Source organism: Microtus ochrogaster, chromosome 15 (assembly GCF_000317375.1).
Source record: "Microtus ochrogaster isolate Prairie Vole_2 chromosome 15, MicOch1.0, whole genome shotgun sequence".
NCBI classification, from domain to species: Eukaryota; Metazoa; Chordata; class Mammalia; order Rodentia; family Cricetidae; genus Microtus; species Microtus ochrogaster.
The window spans coordinates 40,684,903-40,705,650 of NC_022017.1; the positions used below are offsets into that span (position 1 = coordinate 40,684,903).

Here is a 20,748-nt window from a genome sequence, read left to right on the forward strand (position 1 = left end):
GAGAGAAGATAAAAGGTGACATTTTCCATGAACTCAACGAGATACCTAAGGATGTTAATGGACACTTGCCAATTCAGTAGCCCAAGATGATGCCTTTTTCATATATGTTTTCTTAGGCATGTCAGTTGGGCCAGTCAGTGGCCACCTACTGTGGAGGCCCAGAAGCACTTTCTCCCAGGTGAGTTCCCTATAGCTGTACCTTGCCTCCCCATAGAGGGAGGGAGATGAGGGTTCATCTGTAAGGTCCCCAATGAACCTGCCGAAAACTCCTCAACCCTGACCTGGAAATACTTATGAAAGCATTGGCAGAAATATTTTACTGGTTGAAAATTGAGGACTTAAGCTCTTCGGAGTTTACTTTCAGTCTCTATTATTTCTCAATCATGTGCTTTTTTTTTTTTTTTGGCAAGTTTCTGCCAAGTCTTTGTGTCTGGTGACTAAATCGATCTCAAGAACGTGACCCTCTTACATGGGTTCGAAAGGATGCTGTGGGTCACATGCTTTGCTTGCACTGTGCCCTGCCTGCTTACTTAGTTCATACTCTCTTCTCACTGACTCAGCACCACAGGAAGCAAAGCGGTTTCTGTTCTGGGGGCATAGATTTCTTTGCTTTTTCGCTTTTAGAAGGAAAGTTAAGCCTTGTAGAAAAATACAACCTCTTTCACTTCCTTCTCTCTAGGTGGCATGAAACCCCCAGGTGGGTCTCAGTTTAGGGACAGTGGGAAAGAAAGAAAGTGAAACTTTCTCGGAGGGATCTGACTCACAGCTCCACAGGGAGAAGCAACTAACCTGGGAGGCTATGTGGGGTGACGCTGAGGGAGGCTGGGGAGGCTGTTTGGGGGTGATGCTGAGGGAAGCTGGGGAGGTTGTGGGGTATGATGCTGATGCTGAGGGAGGCTGGGGAGGCTGTGGGTTATGATGCTGAGGGAGGCTGTAGAGGCTGTGGGGTATGATGCTGATGCTGAGGGAGGCCAGGGAGGCTGTGTGGGATGATGCTGAGGGAAGATGGGGGAGGCTGTGTAGGGGTGATTCTGAAGAAGCCTGGGGAAAACAGCTGGGAATCATGAGAACCTCTCCAACTTTGCATCACATCACTACATAGGCCACCCTTCCTTTTTGGTGTGAACCTAATTCTTACCATACTTACCTTTGGACACATTCCATGTATGTAATAAAGTACAATTTCATATTCTGGTTTTCTAGAGCAGATAAATATACTGAAAAGTTTCTGCACCCTGATAAACCTCTCCAACAATGCAATAATCCAAATCAGACCAAATCAAACCAAATTAGAACTAGCCCAGGTTTAGTAGATACCTATGCTCCCAGATGGCCTTCCAGCCCCCTAGAGATGAGACTGGGAAGGAAGACTAAAAATATCATATGTTTGTTCTACGGAGGGGGGCAGTTTAAATACCCTGTAGGAGTGGTCTTGAGCATCTCTGGGAAGGGTTCATCGTTTGACGGGCTTTCTCAGAGGTGAAGTCTGGACTGGGGCAACTCCCAAGGGAGGGGGCTTGGGATGGAGCCTCCACCCGAACATTTCAGATCCTTGGAATATATGGATGCCAGGGGCTGGGTTGAAGCCTGAACCCAAACATTCCAGACTCTTTGGGTATATGGATGCCAGGGGCTGAGGTGAAGCTTCCACCCAAACAGACATCTTGTTTGTCCCTTAGAGTTAGTTACCTCTGTAATCATCCCCAGGCCCCTAAATAACGAGCTCCAAGGGCAAAATCCTAAAAAGCTTTTACAACAGAGTGAGTATAACAGATCTTTCTCGGCTCCTCACTTTTTCTCTTCACACCTGTCTTCCTGTTTTGGGGGCTCCCTTTCATACTAACTGACTCTAGATTGATCACACAACACCTTCTGTGGTCCTCAGTTGACCCGCTGCAAGCTCAGGAACATGCCTGCTCCAATTTCGCACTTTTGCACTCAACATTTGCTTGTCAAAACCAGGAGTTAGGAAAACAATCTGATTACTGATGTAATCCTACAACCATCTGTTTGATTTATCACTCCCAGAAGGAATTTACATTTTAAACGAAGAGTGTCTTTAAGCAAATGAGTCTTTACTTTTGTGGCTTGTTACAATGGTTTTTCATTCTACTTATTTAGAGATTTAAATATGCAAATGTGTAGGCCTAAAGGTTTTGTATTCTGATGACCTTCATGGAGTACTCCTAGCTTAGGAAACTTTCCAGGAGACTGATGCTCACAAAGAGTTGCAAATTCTTGACTGATTTGATGGCTGGTCTCATGGGATATGAGAAAGAGGGTTTTTTGTTTTTGTTGTTGCTTTTGTTTCTCTGTTTAGTATTGGGCATCCATTGCTATGCAATAAAACACTATATAGCTTAATGAATTAAACAAAACCAAAACGTAATGATTCTCACCGTTCCGCAGGTTGACTGGTATCAACAACAAACTCTTCTGCTCCAAGGAGTATGAACTGAGTTTTTTCTACCCTGTGACTCAGTTGTCCTTGAAAATCAGAGAAAGCTTGGATCACGTATATGTTCATCATCTTTTCCTCTCTTTATGTCTGTCCTGGAGTTTGCTTGTGATTCTTTACACCAGGTTCCTGTCAGTTCAACCAGATTTCTTATGAGCTGGTTGGCTTCAAAAGTGAAAGACCCTATCAAACTTCTTTAAAGCTAGGCCTGGGACTGACTAGAATAGCCTTCACTCTCTTTTATGGATGAAATGAAGTGAAGGAGCCGCTCCAGGTTCAAGAAGACAGAAAGTAGAGTAGCGTGTGTACATATAGGAAGGGGAGTAATGGACAGTGTCCCCTTTAGAAACGTTTATATTTCCCCAGTATCTTTCTGTTTGCTGAAGAACAGCAATCTGTAGCATGCCTCACCTCTGAAGACTGGACAGAACAAAAGTGACCACAGTGTCTGTTTGGACCATGTGAGCATTCTGAGTCCATTAATTCTTGCTATAAGAAATTTGAAGACTTTTGGGATTCTTTTTTTCTTTGTTTGCTTTGAATATTGTTTAGAAATGACTCCGTTTACCAATTTTAATGGGAAGAAACACTGTATATGTATTTCACTTCTATGGAACCTAAGGAAATCTTCTGAGGGAATAATATGGTCAATTGGAAGGAAGATGGGTAAGATAGTGGCTTATGCTCCCATTACTGCCTGAAGGTGAGGCATAGATAGATAAGTTCTCTAAGGTGATGATTTATCCTCAGAAAAGTACACATGCTATTAGCTCCTTATTGGGCTTTTTTCTTTTTTTTTTCTACTTGGGGAAGATGGTATATACATATAATGTTGGCTCCTTTAATATGTGTATTATATAAACTTGCTTGCTACTAAACAAGATTCCTTTTTCAAAAATGAGCTACATTCACGAGGCATTGAAGCTCATAGGAACAAAAAAATATATTGTGTCAGGCATTTATGAGGGAAAGAGGGAACAAAGAGCTAACAGCTGAGTATTATTTAATAAGCATGGGTTATAATTGAGAATATGAAAGCGAGTGTATTAAATGAGCCACCCAAAAGAATTTCTCTGATGTTGGTAAGCCATGTGTGTGTGTAGCTTAGTTTAGTTTCCAGAACGCTGATGCCATGTCCATAGAAGGGTCGTAGCTGCTGGCAAATTAAGCTAGAGGACGGCAGAGGTTGAATCTGAAGTCACCATCAGAGAGAAAGAAAGAACAGATTACAAAAGATGGGCAGAGTGCCTGGAACTTCATACCTGTGTCATCTCCTTTGTGTGAAAGGGGAAATCCAAGAAGCCATACCTACCTGTGATACATCAGTGCATCGTTGGCTTATTGGAGCAAAGCTAAGAGAACAATGCCTGCATTATTTCACAAGACGCCCTTTGATCCAGTTTGGAACTAGTTGCCTACAGCTGTATTTGCTTTCTTCCACTTTGCACTGCCCTAATGGAATGCCTGAGACTAGGTACTCGCAAGTGACTGACGTTCATCTCTTATACTCCTGGAGGCTGGGAAGTCCAACGTCAAGAACTGTACATCTAGCGAGGGTCTGTGCGCTGCACCGTCCCATGGCAGGAGGTCGAAACCCGTGAGAAGGTCCACACATATGAGAGAAGGAAAGGTTCCAAGCTTGGTCTTTAACTAGGGAACCCCTCCCTGAATGACGAACTCATCCTGCAATAAAGGCACTAATCCGCTCACAGGGCAGAGTCCCATGAACTAATGCGCTCTCCAAGCCCTTCCCTCTCAACACAGAGGGACTGAGTTTCTCACATTCAGTTTTCTCAAACTCAAGCCGCGCTGTTTTTCTCTTATGTCTCTGGATATAACCTTATATCTCTAGAGCTTCTTTCAAACGTACAGGCCAGCGGTCAGCAATACGCAAGAATACAAGGAATCTGATCTGGAAGTGCTGTAAATAGCAATCGGGACATTTTTTTTTTTCCACTCCCGACCTTGCACTCTTGGGACTGGGACAGAGCTAGCTGAGAGGGAAGGAAGGAAGAGCACTAGAATGGGTTATTGTCTACTGTGTTGAAGCTGCTATGCCGGATCTGTACAATGTATCTCTAGACATTTCCATACCTCTACAGTGTAGGCAAAAAACAAACAAACAAAAAAACCCTGCTATCTTATGGACGTGTACAGCAAACTTAGGGAATAAATCAAGTAAGAAAGGAAGAATTCAAAAGCCAAAGCATCTAGTCGGACCCCATTATATAACAGGAAAATAACCAACTCATCTTATCAGTGTAAGGAAAGGCTATACAGCTGCCTGAACCAGAATGTGACAGGATAATCTGAAAAAAGAAAGACTATTAAAAGATGAAGTTAATGTGCGCGATTAAATAAGCTTGTCTGGGATTGAGGAGATGGCTCTGTATTTAAGATACTTGTCATACAGGTTTGAGGACCTGAATTTAATTCCCCTGAATCCATGTAGAGCTGAAGATGGTAACATGTATGTAGAATACCAATGTTTTTTTTAACATGAAATAAGAGATAGAGACAACATAATCTCCAGAGAGTTGCAGGCTACTAGTCTGGCACACCTAGTGGTGAACTATATGGTGCAAGCTTTCAAACAGTAGAAGAGAAGAGATATTACCCAAGGTTGTCCTCTGATCTCCAAAAGTATTCTGCAGCATGCTCACCCACACACTCGCACACACGAACACGCATATGCTGCACATGCTAATGCTGCACACACATTCACACTCATGTACACGATAAATACATAATAAATACAGCTTCTTAAGGTGTGAGGAGTATCTGCATAGATGACATTAGTGTCTTTTGTCCATCGAACAGTTGTACTATCCTAGTGTTTGGTCACAAAACAAAAACAACCACTTGAAGAATTCTTCTAGGTAGAGACTTTTAATGTTATTATTTTCTGTAAACCTGAAAACCAAAAACTAGATCTCCAGTGAATAAAATAAGCAGGGTTTTGAAAAATTTCATCATTTTTTGGGAAAATGTGGACATTCTTCGATACAAGCTTGAGAGTAATAATAAATTAAAAGTAGAAAATAAATCTAGGAATAAGTGGGACTATTGATTTTTATTAAATTTATTATGTTCAAATGTATAACAATGAAACTTATAAAGTAAAAATGTTTTTTTCTGTATTTTTCCTAGGCATAAACATTATGTTTGGGGATTTTTTTTGAGGTTATGATGTAATTATAGCTTTTCTCCTCTCTCTCTCCTTCCTCCAAATCTTCCCATATACCCCCTCATGCTCTCCTTGAAATTCTTGTTTTTTTTTTCACTAATTGTTGTTGCATGCAGATATGTATGCATATACATATATACACACACATACTTATCTACATCTCTATTCCAACATATAACCTGTGCAGTCTGTATAATGTTATTTGTATGTATGTTTTCAAAGCTGATAAATTGGCTAATAAGTACTGGTGTGTACTTCCATGCGAAAGAATATCTCTCCCAGTTCCATCGTTTCTCATTTGCCTATAGTTCCTTGTATAGGGTGGAGACATGGAGTTTCCTCTGTCCATGTTGGAAGTTCATTGGTGTCATCTCTGTTCACCTTGCTTTTTGACAGACATGTTGCTAACACTTTATGGGTGTCCCTTCTGACGTTATTAGAAAAAAATCAGACTCATAGCAAATAAACCAGTGATTCTAGTTAAGACTCGGAGAATAACTTCACTTGGAGAATACTTCACAAAGCAAAACAGGAGGAAACACAAGAGGACAGATACAAGCAAAAGGAGAGAGTCCTGATATGGAAAACAACAGCAGAAATAACAGGAAGGACCAAAACTGATCTTCCAAAAAGACCAGAGGGCAACATTAACCATAGTAGTCTTGCTGAGAGGAGACATGGAGAATGAATGACGTTGTGGGGGAGTGGAGTAGAACAGCGTTTATGAACGCACTGCCCATCCACATCTTGGGGTTCTGTCTAATGTTTACTACATCAACATGGTGAAGTTGTTCTCCATAGTAACCACCAAATCCAGGGCATTGGTAAACTGATAGATGTTAGGACATAAAAGGGTGGGGTGGGAGGGTTTGTGGAGGGAGTGAAAGGCGAGTAGGAGGAAGGGAGAGAGTGAGAATTTAGACTGGTATTTTTTTAAGTAATAATAATGAGAAAGATAGAACATACAATTTCCCATATTCTGAGGAATTGTTAGTTGCTCAGATGACCTGTATTCTTATCTTTTTTGGCCACACAGCAGTTGATGCGTGTTGGTTAACTGAGATATGACTGAGACACATTCATTTCTCCTCTTTCTAGAACATTCCTGTAAATTCTTCTTCAATCTCAAATGCCAGGGCAAAATGAAAACAAGCACACAACAGTCTCAAGAAAAACAAACAAAAAACTAAAACTAAAAGAGGTAGTTTTTTGCCGGAGAAACTAGAACTAGACTCATCAGGGTTCAGTGACCTCTATCTGTGTGTATCAGATATAGTTGGACATAGATTATCTATTAAATGGCTTTTGTTAATATCCTGATTTTGCCGAAGATGTGATAAGTCACAGAAACACTTAACTGCATTGCCAGAGTTACACAGTCAATGAACGGCAAAATAAGCTAAGTCCAGCTTGCCTGATGGAGCTACCCAGGCATTTTGAGCCCACATCATCATTTCCTAACACTGGGGAAGGAGCCTGCCTCCAGTGTGTGCCCCTACACCCTGCTGCCCCCATCACCACATTGCACCTTCCTATTTCCTTACTGGCCCAGGACATGTGGAACTGCTTTATGGACATTTAAGGCTAGGAGAGGCCATAGATGAGTGAAGAGATGTCACAGACCTATCCCCTCCTCAGCTGTGCTGTTTTTTCCTTCAGCTGAAGTCCTTGCTGTTATATAAAAGGAATGTTACACAAATGCCTCTACCACGAGGTTCCTAAATGAAAGAATGAGGCGTTTTGTTTTCCTTTGTTCCCCTGTAGCACCTATGTTAAGAATTTGTGCTTAACCCATGACTCACTCATTCTTGGAGCGAAGTACAAGGAAGTTACCAGATATAATACTTCTGTGAGATTGGGCTTGAGCGTGTGTGGGAAAGATTGAACTGGAACCGTTAAGGCAAAGTTTCATTCAAAGCCCAACAATCCACCCCACCCTGCCCCTTCCCCAACAGTTCCCAACATGACTGTTGTTCCAGGAGCCCCAGTTTTTGTCTTGCATGACTGTCAAATATTCAGACAAGTGGTATCTAGTTCCTTTGTATGGTGCTGCCTGTTGACTTGTTAAGGTTTATAATTATTAACTGAATCATTGGCTTGTTGTTCAATAGGCAGTTGGACTGGGGAATAGTTATTTACAGAACAAAGGCAGAAGGGAGGTAGTTTAAATACAGTGCAGGATAAACAAGCTTGAAAAGTACCTAGGTTTTGCAGCCTGCGGTACAATGAGCTTTTGACCAAACATGCTGCACAGACCATTCTCTCCTTCTAGAAGCACAGACCATTCTGGTGGAAAATATCCTGCTGGAATAAAGAGATTCCAGTTCTCGGTATACTAAGAAACATTCTGAGAACCAGCTTTCTAGAAAGTGACCCATTTGGGCAACCCTCACTTCCCCATTTCTTCCAGCCCCAGCAGTGTGGTTGCCTAGAATGTTCTCAGTGTAATTCACTGGCACAAGGGAGTTGCATGAATGTGAGTCAGTCTGCTGGCTACTGGGATGGATCCACAAGCTGGATGCTTAGGTGCTCAGGATGTTTGCTTTGGAAGGAACTCATTCAAAGAATTTCTTTTCTTTGCATGAGACAATGAGGAGTGGGAAGTCACTCTGGGTGTGATTGTTTATCTCTTTTCTTTCATATGCATTGCTTAATTCCTGTGAAAATGTAAGACCTGGAGGGATGAAATCTTTAGAATATCAGTCAGAAGGACCCCTGTAGTGGAGGATCAAATTCCCATTGCCTCTGATCATCCACTCACGAGGTCTCAATGTCTGTCAAAAGATAGCTTTCTGCAAACTCTTGAAGAGACTGGAACTCAGTGTTACACCCAGGAGTCCTTGTATTTCAAAATAATATCAATCTTGAATACTTCAGAGTGTCTCCCTTCTGATTCAGGACTCAGCAGTAACCCTCACACTAGCCCCACCATCAGGACCACCATCAGTACTGTCACCACCAAAACCTTCCACCAAGGTTCCATGCAAGTACCCAAGTAACACAGAGTAGTTAAGACACAATTCTTTGACCTAGCAAGATGGTTAGTGTGCCTTGCTCAGTGGCTCAGGACTCTCAGGGCACCAAGCCAGTACTGATGCAATCCTCCTTCCTTTCATTCATGGCCACAGAATGGCTAACAATCTCCCAAGTCAATTGAACTCAAACTCAGGAAGCGAAGAGAGGCCCGAGCAGAGAGCATGTTTTTCTTATTCTTATCCATTTAAACAGGTAAAAAGCATTTCCTTAAAGACTCTTGAAAATGGCCCTTCAACATCTTCTTGGGTGGAACTAGTAAAGTGGCTTTTTCTCATTGCAGAGGAAGCTTCGAGATTGAGACTTCAGCATCTGCAGCCTGTCTATGTCACACTGAAGAGGGAAGAAAGAAAGGGTTGTAACTTGCTGACTATTGTAACATCAAACCTGCCACCAGAAACCCAGCGTTGTCTCCAATAAAGGCTCTTGGGAACTTCTTGAGGAATTTACCACCCTCCTCATAACACCCCTTGCCACTGTTCAACAGATTTTTATGACAAGCCAAACATAAAGAACAAGAGTTATGAAAAAACAAAACCTTGTTTAGTTGTTAAACAGCCATCTTCCACTGGATTTTAAGATGTAGAAGAATATGGACACTGTCTGCCTTGTTCATTATGGCCCTTAGGCACCCAGGACAAGGTTGACGTGAAGTACGCAATTCATATTTATTAAATGTGAGAATAAATGAACTAACACCATTTTTGAGTTTAACTGAAGATTTTAAGGATGGGAAGTGCTGCCATGGGGAAGAGTGAGTCGTTCTCTTTTTATGAGTGTATGTAAGCACATACACATTGAGTGTGCACAATGTACTAAACTTGATTATCTTACTTCTACAGTGTTATTCAAGGTGCGATTCAAATTTTCCTCTGATTTGCTTTGCACTGAGTCTTAATAATACAACTTCACATTTATGTTTCTTGTGTTTTCCTTTTACAGATTGTATTTAAAACTTTAGGTAAAGGAAAACACCACAGGACTTCAAAGTTACCTCTTTCAATAAAAGTCTGAGAAGATGATGAGCATCATACTCTCTTGATTCTAAATAAGCATCTCTGTTTTAGACAACCTTCTTCCTCCCGCCATCTCTCCCCAATCCCTTCCTTCTCCATCACTTACTTTGGTTCATTGTTTATAATCACAAAATGAATGCATAGCACATCTTTGTTCCTCTTCCAAGATTGATAAAATTATTCTTAATTTTAATATGTATTTTAATTTCAAAATGGGTGGCAAATCACAAGCTTTGGATAGAATTTGGTTAAAGTGATAAAAATCTAGACTAACAAGCAATTATCTGTCCTTTCCTTTTTTAGGAGGTATAGAGAAGAAAGGGAGAAGATAGGTGTTCCCGGAGCATTTGTGTGGTTTTGTTGAAGCTAACTTTGACTATGTCACTAGGTGGGTTGCACGTCGCATGGGGTGGGTTTTAGGAAGCCTAGGATAGATATTGCTTTCCAAAGATCAGTGTCAACATTAGCTCCCATCTCATAGACATTTTTACACTTTATCCCTACTACATTCAAAAATCTCTAATCCAAGTTCTCTGGTCTTAAGTCCCAGCAGATATAACTGTAAAATGTGACCACAAAAGTTACATATTTTTATTTTCAGGACTAGAACATAAAATGTATTTTACGCTTCCTCCTTTGTTATCCAAGAGTGCTTGCTTATAGAATCTAGCCCTGTATTGTAACAGTTTGAGACACAACTGACAGGCTTACCGGCACTTTCAGCAACAACTAGTATTAACCGGACCATTGTCTGAGTAATTGTCTTGGATGTGGCTCTTCCAGTCCTGGTCCCCTGACTCCAGCTGATGCTGTATTGAGTAGACACTCGTTGTGAAGTCTGCCTAAGTTGAAGTTTATGAATGAATTAAATAATTATTGTCTACGTTACCAATTTTTGGACGGCTGTCATGCAGCATTGGTAACTGAGATAAAATGCACTTTTCATCAGACAGCTATTCTCAAACTCAATGTGCAAAATATAGCCTGTGCATTCACTGTGGACTGTTGGGATAGTGACAGGAGGCACTTGTGCAGGTCATTAGAGAACAGTGTTGAAGTCGTGGCAAAATGACAATTCTTTTTACTGGTGAAGACTTCATAAAGGAGACAAGTACTTGTTTGCAAGTATCTGCTTAAAATTATCACAAATTTTTTAAAGGATTTTTAAATGTATGGCTTATTCATCTGTCCGCCATTCATCTACCCTTCCATATATCAATCTACCTGTTTCTAGTTCTTTTCTTAACAGGAAATCTAGGAGTCAGTTTGACCAATAATATTTTCATGTAGAGGAGGGAGGAGGACACACTTAATTTTAGAATTTGGCTAACAATAGACAATAGAGTTATATCATATACCATCACATACCATCTAATTTCAAGATTTCTTGAATGAGAAGTCAGACTGAGAGAAGAGAATGAGTCCATGGACATAAAGTCCAATGACTCAACATCCAGGAAATAAGTAAAAAAGGATTATACTTAAGTCACAAATTCCACAGTGATTTACCATGTCTTACCAGTATGGAGTTCTAATGCTGTATTATAGACAGAGTGATTCATGGTGCCAGAATCTGATTCCCTACCTTAACAGAGTTTACATGCAATAGGGGAAACATTCATAAAAATATTATGTTCATAAAAATTCATAAAAATGAGTTTAAAAAGTATAGCAAGAGCTCTGAAAATAAGCCTAGGTAAGAGATGAAGCTGTTTTTACCTTAATAGACAGAATTAGGGGACAATCAGTGCACACACATTTGAGGTAAAGTTCAGGAGAGAAGTAGATTGAGGAAGGTAGTGAACGGTGGATGAGCAAGCTACACAGGTGCAGAGGCCTTGGGCAAATTCCACTGTTGTATATGAACAGTGCAAATTTATGAAAAGGACCAAGAGCAGAGGCAGGCCGCTTAGGTAGCTAATTGTCTCCCCATGACTCCACTGATCCACCATCCATCATTCCGTCTGCGCACCTATCCATCTATCACTCGTGTAGTGTGACTCCCGCATACCCACGCCTGGCGTAAGCATAGCAGTCAGAGAGATGAAAAGTTCAACCATCTCTGTACCGAGGGACTCCCTGTCAGTTCTCACAGACACTCAGGGGTGAGTCGGCATGTGGCTGAACACCCGCGCTATTAGTAAGGAAGCCGAAGCACTACCTTTAGCGGCCCAACTTGACGTCACCTGCACGCGCAGTGGCAGAGCCTCAGCGTTTTCTCATCGCCCCTTAATCAGGGAAGCATTATGTATGACCCAGATTTCCCACACTCGTTTCCTCAGTGGAGCAACAGTTACAGTTTATCTTTAGCAAATGCTCACAATTTTAGGCTTCTTTAATTAGAGTATTGGAAATTGGTGTTATTTCAAGTTTAGTTATCTCGGGAGATGTTCCTCCTAGAGAATGAACAGCAAATGAAATTGTGCACATGAAAGCACTCCATACTGTATGCACTGCCGTACAGATGTGAGCTAAATACAGCCTGATAGGAGGGAGTATTGCTTCATGTGTTAGTGTGAATTCAGAGTAACTTCTGGCCTGATGCTTGAAAGCCATCTTATATTGTCTTTAAAAAGGAAATTAGTTGGAGTTGGTGGTTAACATCTACTCCCTCTGAGATTGAGATGGGATATGTGAGAGACCAGGGCACAGTATAGCAGTTTTTGTGTGGCTGCTAATTATGACAGTTCATGAACAGTTTGTCACCCCAAGGGAACTCTCTCAGTAATTTAAACATGTGCAGAGAGAGTTCTTATTTTCTACCTTAGGAATGAATGAGAAGCATATGGCTTAGGGAGAGAAGAACCTTCTTTTGGGAAAAGAAAATGCAAAATTATCTAAGAATGGGTTATCCAATGAGTTTAAAGTATTATTAGTTATTTTTATGTGTTCATTTTTTTTGACCAAATGGTCACATGGTTTAAAGTCACATGTTGACATAATGTGCTTAGTTTTGTTCTTCCTGATGAGCAGGTGACTACATTGAGAGCCACAAACACTCATGTTAGCCTAGAGAGTATCAATGAACGGGGATTCATACATTGGGGCCAGTATAATCCTAACTATGAGCTCCTAACTCATAGACCATGGCACCATGAACTAGTTTTTTAATTGCCCCGTGACTAATTAATGTATTTATTTGCAAAAGCAAATAATCAGCAGTGTCTATTTAAAAGAGTTGTTGGGAAGATTAAGCAAATTTATCCATGTGAAGTACTTAGAGCAACAGTTAACGAAGTCTCAGGGCACATAAACTAATGTGTATCTTCTTGGCTCAGTCTCGCAGTGGGTTGTAGAAACTGGCGAACAAAGGCTCTGCCCTATTTAAATGCTGTTTCTCTTTGTGTTGGCATAGTGAGGAGACTGGGTGGACAATTTGACTGAATGTGGGACTGGACAAGGGAGGCGGATGATATAAAAAATATAAAGAATTGGGGTCTGTTGCTGGAAGGAGCAGGCTGCGTCCTGCCGCCTGGCTAGCTTAACCCCTGAAATAATCACATAGAAATTGTATTAATCAAATCACTGCCTGTCCAATTATCTCTAGCCTCTTATTAGCTAACTCTCACATATTAGTTTAACCCATCTCCGCTAATGTGTATCGCCACTTGACTGTGGCTTACCGGCATGAGTCTAACCAGCGTTCGTCTCGAGCAGGAGAACCATGGCATCTGCCACACTGCCCTTCTTCCCAGCATTCTGTTTTGTCTACTCTGCCTATCTAAGTTCTGCCCTATCAAAAGGCCAAGGCAGTTTCTTTATTCAACCAATGAAAGCAATACAAATACAGATTTTTTTTAAATATTGAATTTTCTTATTTTATACCACAGCTGTCTTTTCCACTCTTCCTTCTGGTGCCCCCTTTCCCCTCAAGTCCACCCCATCCACTCCTCCCAATGGGTAAGGGCTTCCATGGGGAGTCAACAAAATCTGACCCCTGGTGTAGGAGGTCCTTCTGTATTTGTCTTGTATTGTATAAGTTGGTGAGTTTTTCATTAATAAAGTCTGGAAATTAAAGGGATATTAAATTCAGATTGGGGTATATATTAAATATTTAAAGTTAAAATAATGTCGATTTTTTTACCACCTGCATTTAGACATCAACATTTCCCAGTGATTTTAGTATTCTGTATGGGGGATTAGCTATTAAAAACATATACTAAAACTTGTACATGTGACAGATATGTTTATGTTGGCCTCTTATCCCAATGCAGCTTGGTCTGACTCTGATAACTGTAGCTCTTGAAATAAGTTCTGGTGCAGAGTCTTTGGTTCATGTACGTGGAAGGGAATGTGAGTGCTGGGAGTCAAGAGCCATTTTGTTTCTGCCTCCTGATCTCCTTCTCTTTGTTATTTAATCCAACAGCTGCTTCCCAGATGGGCATCAAAAGATGTTAGGACGACATGTATCTAAATAAAAAAAATGGATAAATCCTCAGTTTAAATTATACCTCAATTTATAACATGATCCTAAGTTAATGAAGTATTCATTGAGGATTGCTGATACCAACTCCATGACATTGTAGCTCAGCATCTACTTATGTTGCCCTGAGTGGTTGTGAGACATCTCTTACAATTGATAAACATGTTAAAGAACACCTTACGGACCTCAAAATACTCGTGTCAAATGAGATCCAACAGAAAATGTGCCATGAAAATCTGTTTTGTGCTTGCCTGCTTACCAAATTGATGGCTTGTGAAAATTTCTGCCTATGAACTTCAAGGCTTATATTTTGTATGTCATGACATAGTATATGCATATATATATATACATATATATATAATACTTATATGTAGTTGAAACAAGGGCCATTGATACTTGTATAGAATTATTACTTTGTATTTATCTTCTCTATAGTTTTAAAAATACATTCAATAATTACATAGTGGTAGCATAATAAATGGAGTACTATACAGTAGAAAAAATAATGACATTGAAATTTGCAGGCAAAAGGATGGATCTAAAAAACATCATATTGAGTGAGGTAACCCAGACTCAGAAAGACAAATAAAATATGTACTCACTCATAAATGACTTTTAGACATAAAGCAAAGAAAAACCCACCTACAATTCACAATATCAGAGAACCTAGAGGACAAAGAGGACCCCAAGAGAGATGTACATGGATCTAATCTACGTGGGAAGTAGAAAAAGACAAGATCTTCCAAGTAAATTAAGAGCACAGTGATCATAGGAGAGGGCTGAAGGGGAGGGGAGAGAAAGGGAGGGAAGGAAGCAGAGAAAAATATATAGCTCAATAAAAACAATAAAAAAATAAAACTCAACTCTGTTTAGGAAAGAAAAGAAGGCCATGACCCATACTTCACAAAACCCCGAATTTGATTGTGGTTTAGAAAGGAAGGTATTTTGTCTCTTTTCTGCCACTGTTCCTCATGTGACTGGCAGTTCAAAGAAGGCTTATAGCAGTTTGTTTCCCTCAGGCTTTGATGCAAAGCAGTTAATTTTGGAGGTAGACAATGGGTTTGAATCTCAGTTTTGCTACCAAACTAGTCAGATGATTAGAGCCAAGAGGCTCTCCTTCTTCATTTGTGATAGGAAGATGACAACAGAAACAGCCCAGGCTAAACCATGTTGAAGGTTTACAGTGTATGGAACGTTATACATGGATGTTGGTGATCAAATGGGGTCAGTATAAAACACCTGCCAGGTACAAACAGTTCTAGCATTGCTTCATTTCTCTCTTGAGGATGCTCTAAGCTACTACTCTCACTGCGAATCCTGAGCGAGCTGCTTCCGCTTCTGAGTATCTGGTATGCTGGGATCTGGGGGGAATCCAAGCCTTTGAAGAGCTCAGTGAGAGTGCATCACCAGCTGCATTCTCAAACACTCTTCTTGGACCTTCTTCTGGCCCACTTGTAGCCCTTTAGGCTTTGATGATGGTACTTGCATCCAGCTGGCACTAATCCACATTCTAGCCTTTCTGAGGAGGACAGTGGCCTCATTGTTGAAGTCTGAGACCCACAGGACATAGAGCTCGTGTCCTCAGGCTACCTGTGGCATTTTGTTCTCAGGATATTTTTCTGTTCTCCTCAATGGTCTCACCGACGAGTGGGACCAGAGGGAAGAAAGTGCTGGGCAAAGGGCCATTGTAAATGTAAGCCACAGAAGACAGATGAACTCTGTGACTCAATCCCCTTAGGTAAGGTTTGCTGTACAGAAAGAAGCATATGAAATGTAGTTTTCGACTTTCACCTGTACTGCCTCTTCTCACTCATGTTGGCTCAAGAATGTTGCAACCTTAGTTTGTAACAAGTCATTTTTTTTCTTCTCAGGAAAGAATGTAAAATAATATCAATTCTAATGAGAATCCTTGCTGGATATGTCTATCATCCTGTAATTATGCATAATTGCCATTCACCAAACATATACCTTATTCCACTTGCTTCTCAGTTTGTTTCAAACCTTCATAAGAACACTTTGAGCAATGAGTTAACATGCCTGGTCTGCAAGTTAAAAAAAAATACAATAACATAATATTAAGAGGAGTTAAGTAATTTCACTCAAAGCATTCAGCTCATAATGGTGGCTTTTCAATCAGAGCTTAAGTTTGTCTCATTCTGAAGCCAAGTTCTGTGCTTCCCACATTACCTGTTCACGACCATGTTCTCATTAGTAATTATAGTTCACAATTCCTTTCCGGAAACTTTACATTATTTAGCTTTGTTGCAACGCTCCACTCGTTGCTGGTATCTCTTATTCCTTGTAGCAGCTCATCATCCTTATTGCCATCTTGTTTTCTGGAAGAGAACACTGGAGAACAGTTACTCTTTCCGAGGCTGGGTGTTGCAGTACTTTGTAGTCCTGGTCCCGTAATCAAGGGATGCTGTATCCTTCCCTAGAAACCTATGCTCTTTAAATGCCATTGCTTCTGAAACAAGTATTGCTTACAAAAAAAGAGGAAGCGTCTTCCCCATTGTATAACTGGGGCATTGGGAAACTCTACTTGCCTACATTTTAATGCCTACATCTGAATGGGATCTGGATCTGGGTAGCCTGAATACCAGGTCAGTGTTTGATATACACCTTTAGGGTATGTAGGAGAGGCATGCAAGCCACTCTTTCCTGGTTCTGTGCTTAGTCCCCATGTGTGCTGAGCACACGTAGAACAAATTCCAGAGGCAGAGAGATCATTCAGCTTGGGATATATCGTGCTTTTTTTGTTATTCTGACTTCTCTCTTGAATGTCTAGTTTATCTCTCTGACTTGTCTTGACCTTTAGTGTGTACTTGATCTCTGCTCTTGCCTTCTTGTTGTCCATCAGAGATTCTCAGGCATTTTTATTTTTGTGTGTATGTGTGTTTTGAATATCTTTTCAATGTAGCAATGACTTGTGTTCTGACCTATCCTGATTAACTTAGATATCCTATATCCAATTCTTGCTGGCCACATCCTATTAGTAAAAAATTCAGAGATAGAGCAACAGCAGTTTTAAAATCCACTGCCTTCTACTTTCTATATGTAAAGTGCAAAGCATGTGAAAAACATTCACGCACATTCTTTTCTTGGCAGCACTGTGATCTACATTTAGGATCTCTTGGCTCCCCCATCAAAATTATCCCTGAGATCAGGTACAGTTTGCCTATTTATCATGGCTGCCACAGGGGAATAGCGTGTGAATAGATACACACCCACAAGAGAAGCAAAAAATGATGTGGGAAAGGAATAGTCTTTAGCACATAATCTTGTGTGTCAGGCATTTGCTGGTATACCATCCTGCGTACTTCTGACTGGTCAAAACATCACAGTTGTAATCTCTTCCCAGTTTAAAGATGAAGCCACAGCTGAGATGTGTGCAGTAAATTCAACTCAAAATGGTGGAGCCCATCATTTTGGAAGTAAACAACTTCCAAATCAATGACATTACCACCCAATCTCCACCTCTGGCTGTTCCAGATGTGTATACACATGTGTTCTGTCATACAACCCTTCTTTCCAAAGGTTTTTAATGACAGTCTTGTTTGTTTTAGCTAGAAGTTTGTGGAAGGTCATACAGTTGTTTCCCAGAATTATATTGTGCAAATTTATCAAGTGATCACATTTCCCATATTGGCTGTGATCCAAATTGCAGATTTCATTCTTCTCATATGTATATAGATATAGATATAGATATAGAGATAGAGATAGATAGATAGATAGATAGATAGATAGATAGATAGATAGATAGATAGATAGATAGATAGATAGTAATTTTGTACTGAACTGAAGGACAGGTAAAAATCAAAGAACTCCATACGTGAACAGAAGCCTATTTTAGGATCTGACTTAAAAGAAGGTACTCAACATTCACATACTAAGTGCCTGTTACTAACCAACAAAGCCACAGTTCTTCACAAAGTCAGTCAGTTTAATTATCATCAGAGGAAAGTGCGTAGTGAGTCTAAAGAGAGAATATAAGAAAGTGGCCATTTTCCCCCAAAGCAAGTTGAGAACTATTTACATCCTTCCCTTTTAGCATATGATACATCTACTACCTCTTCCTCTAACGTGCTTATAATCAAAGAGTGCAATTCTAAAGGTTTGGCTCCCTGTGTACTTTTCCGTTCACATTTTCTGTATTACATTCAGTCCTTCTAATTCTACATAAAAAAACCTCCCTCTGCAAGTATTTCCCTAGGCTGGCCTCAGATAACCTCATAGCTGACTCAGACGTCTCTATGCATCACTATGTATTTTAAAAGTACAACTCTCGTTGTTGCAAGACCTCTAATCTTTCAATAAAAAGAATGACAAAGTAACAGCTCAGAGAATTAACATCTTTAAATTAAAACTAAAAGTCTCAATGATTTTCTGACTGTTTTAGCTGAAAGTAATGCACACCATATTGCCCAGAGTCCTGTGAGAATTCTTCAGGAAGAAATGCTTACTAGTTGTCTAATTCCTTCCTGTGTTTTCAAAGTGTACAGTTAAGATTTATCTGTGAAAGAGGCAACGATTAGGTATTGTTTGTAGGCACTGCGTTGCAGCAGGTACCTTGGGGTATTTGGTGACTGTAGAAAAAAAAAATAATAATTTGAAATTCTCAGTTAGTTACATTGGGAAGACATGATTTCACGTAGATCACAAAATAGCCATCACAGCCTCCAAAGAGCCATGTGTTCACAGAAATGGAAACTGACATGTCAGGGAAAGAAAGTTTGAGAAGAGGCACAAAGATGGGGTTGGTCAATAGGACAGCAAACGGTGGACTCCACAAGGTGTCCAACCTGCAGGCCACAGGCCATGGGGCACATGCACCTCAAGATAGCTATGACTGTGGCCCCAGAGAAAATCATAAATTGCAAATATCTTGAGATTTTAAAATATAAATGTGTTATGTGGTCCCCAAGAGTAATGTATGTAGGTGACAACTCCATGCTGTAATGTTAGAAGATTTGATCCTCCTCCAAGAAGAGCACTGGGAAATGCTGAAGGATGGATGATAGGCTTCATAACAGCAGGATCTTTTTCAACAAGGATGAGGAAGTTGCAGTGGTACCACAAACTTGGTCAGTCAACTACTCAAACCTTTGGTTTGCTCCTGGATGGCCAATCACAATGCTGGATACATTAATGGATCGTCCTTCAGCCTGAAGAGTGGAATCTACGAAGCAGAGATAGTTAAGATTTATTTTAGCATTATTGTGAGATATTAAAAGAGACAATTAGCTACAATTTGATGTATCAGCTCCACTGAGAAGTAGGTGGCTTGAGGAATCTGCTGCCAACAATCTCACTTTGGAAAGCAATGAAACCTTTGTGAGCAACTGAGACCCTGTCACACGGCCTCTACACTCTGATAAGGGGAACACTGCCCTGTTGACCCATTTTGTTCTCCACAGAGCCCTGTGTATACATTCCTTAGTTTGATATGCACATAGTTTCAGCTAGTCCTTCAGAATGGCAAGGTGTCAGGGCAATCCCTTAAGTATGTGTGTGTATGCACACGCGTATGGTGGGGGACAGGGTTTGAATAGAATTACAGACACAGCTATGCCAAATATGTAAAGCTTTCAGGTTTCTCGCTGTGTTCTGCTTTATTTGTGGAAGCACAGAGTTTTCTTATAGTCTCCATTATCAGCCACACATCTTGAATATCATTCACTGCACCCATGAATCATTTCTGGTATCGTTTACGCTAGGATTTGACTTCAGCTGTGTGTGCACACCTGGCCCCTCTGGTGTTGATGAGGGCTGTGCTAATAATAACCACTTGAAATATCACACTTAGAGTATGGACTTCTGAATGATTGCTTTCCAATGTGAACCAATTACTCTGTGAAGTGGTTTCCTAATTTCTGTTTTCCAACTAAAATACCTACCCTATGAAGACATCTTTAAAAACGTGTTTTACATGCTACTGTTTTCAAAACAGAACAAACAATGTGAAGCACACAATGGTTACTGGGTAAATATTATGTAAATGAATGGGCTTGGTGAATGAATCAACTTTATCTCTTTTAAGGCATAGATTAAGTTGAACACACCGTATTTATATGCATGTGGATACTGACATTCTCTAGAGTAAATTACAGATAGTAGAGAATAGGAAGTACCTGACAGGGTGCATGTTTTTCTCTCTCTTTTATCTAATATAAACTCATTAAACTTACTCTCAGCAAGTCTAGCAAAGGTCTAAACAAATCAGATGGCAGCGATTTTAAATTAGATTCAATAGACAATTTTACACATTCATTTTTTTTTCCATGAATAAATTGGAGATGATGTCTCCATTCTATGCACTTTATGGAACCATTGGGGCATCCAAAATGCAGTGCACATAATGAGAATATACGAAATACTATAATACTAGGCAATGTTTGCAAAATGCAAACCACTCCAAGCTCCTATCAAAGCATCCTGATGGCTTTGAAAATGTTGAGTCCCGGGATTTACTCTATGATTTGCTTATTCAGAGCTGAACAAATGGACGTTCACATTTTAACAAAATTTCCAGATGAATCTTTGTTACTCTTTTTAAACATTTGGAAGTTTCATTGCTGTTATTGTTGTTGCTTAGGTATTATTATTATTATCATCATCATCATCATCATCA

The 20,748-nt window shown here is 40.2% G+C and overlaps 1 long non-coding RNA gene across 1 annotated transcript in view; it reads left to right on the top strand.

Annotated features, from left to right (window-relative positions):
• LOC102002654 overlaps positions 1 to 9,203 on the top strand; it is a 9,459-nt gene extending 256 nt beyond the window's left edge. The window contains exons 2-3 of the long non-coding RNA XR_258423.2: positions 117 to 178; positions 8,962 to 9,203. This is a non-coding gene — a long non-coding RNA (uncharacterized LOC102002654). The remainder of the gene's footprint in view (positions 1 to 116; positions 179 to 8,961) is intronic.
• Positions 9,204 to 20,748: the final 11,545 nt, after the last annotated feature.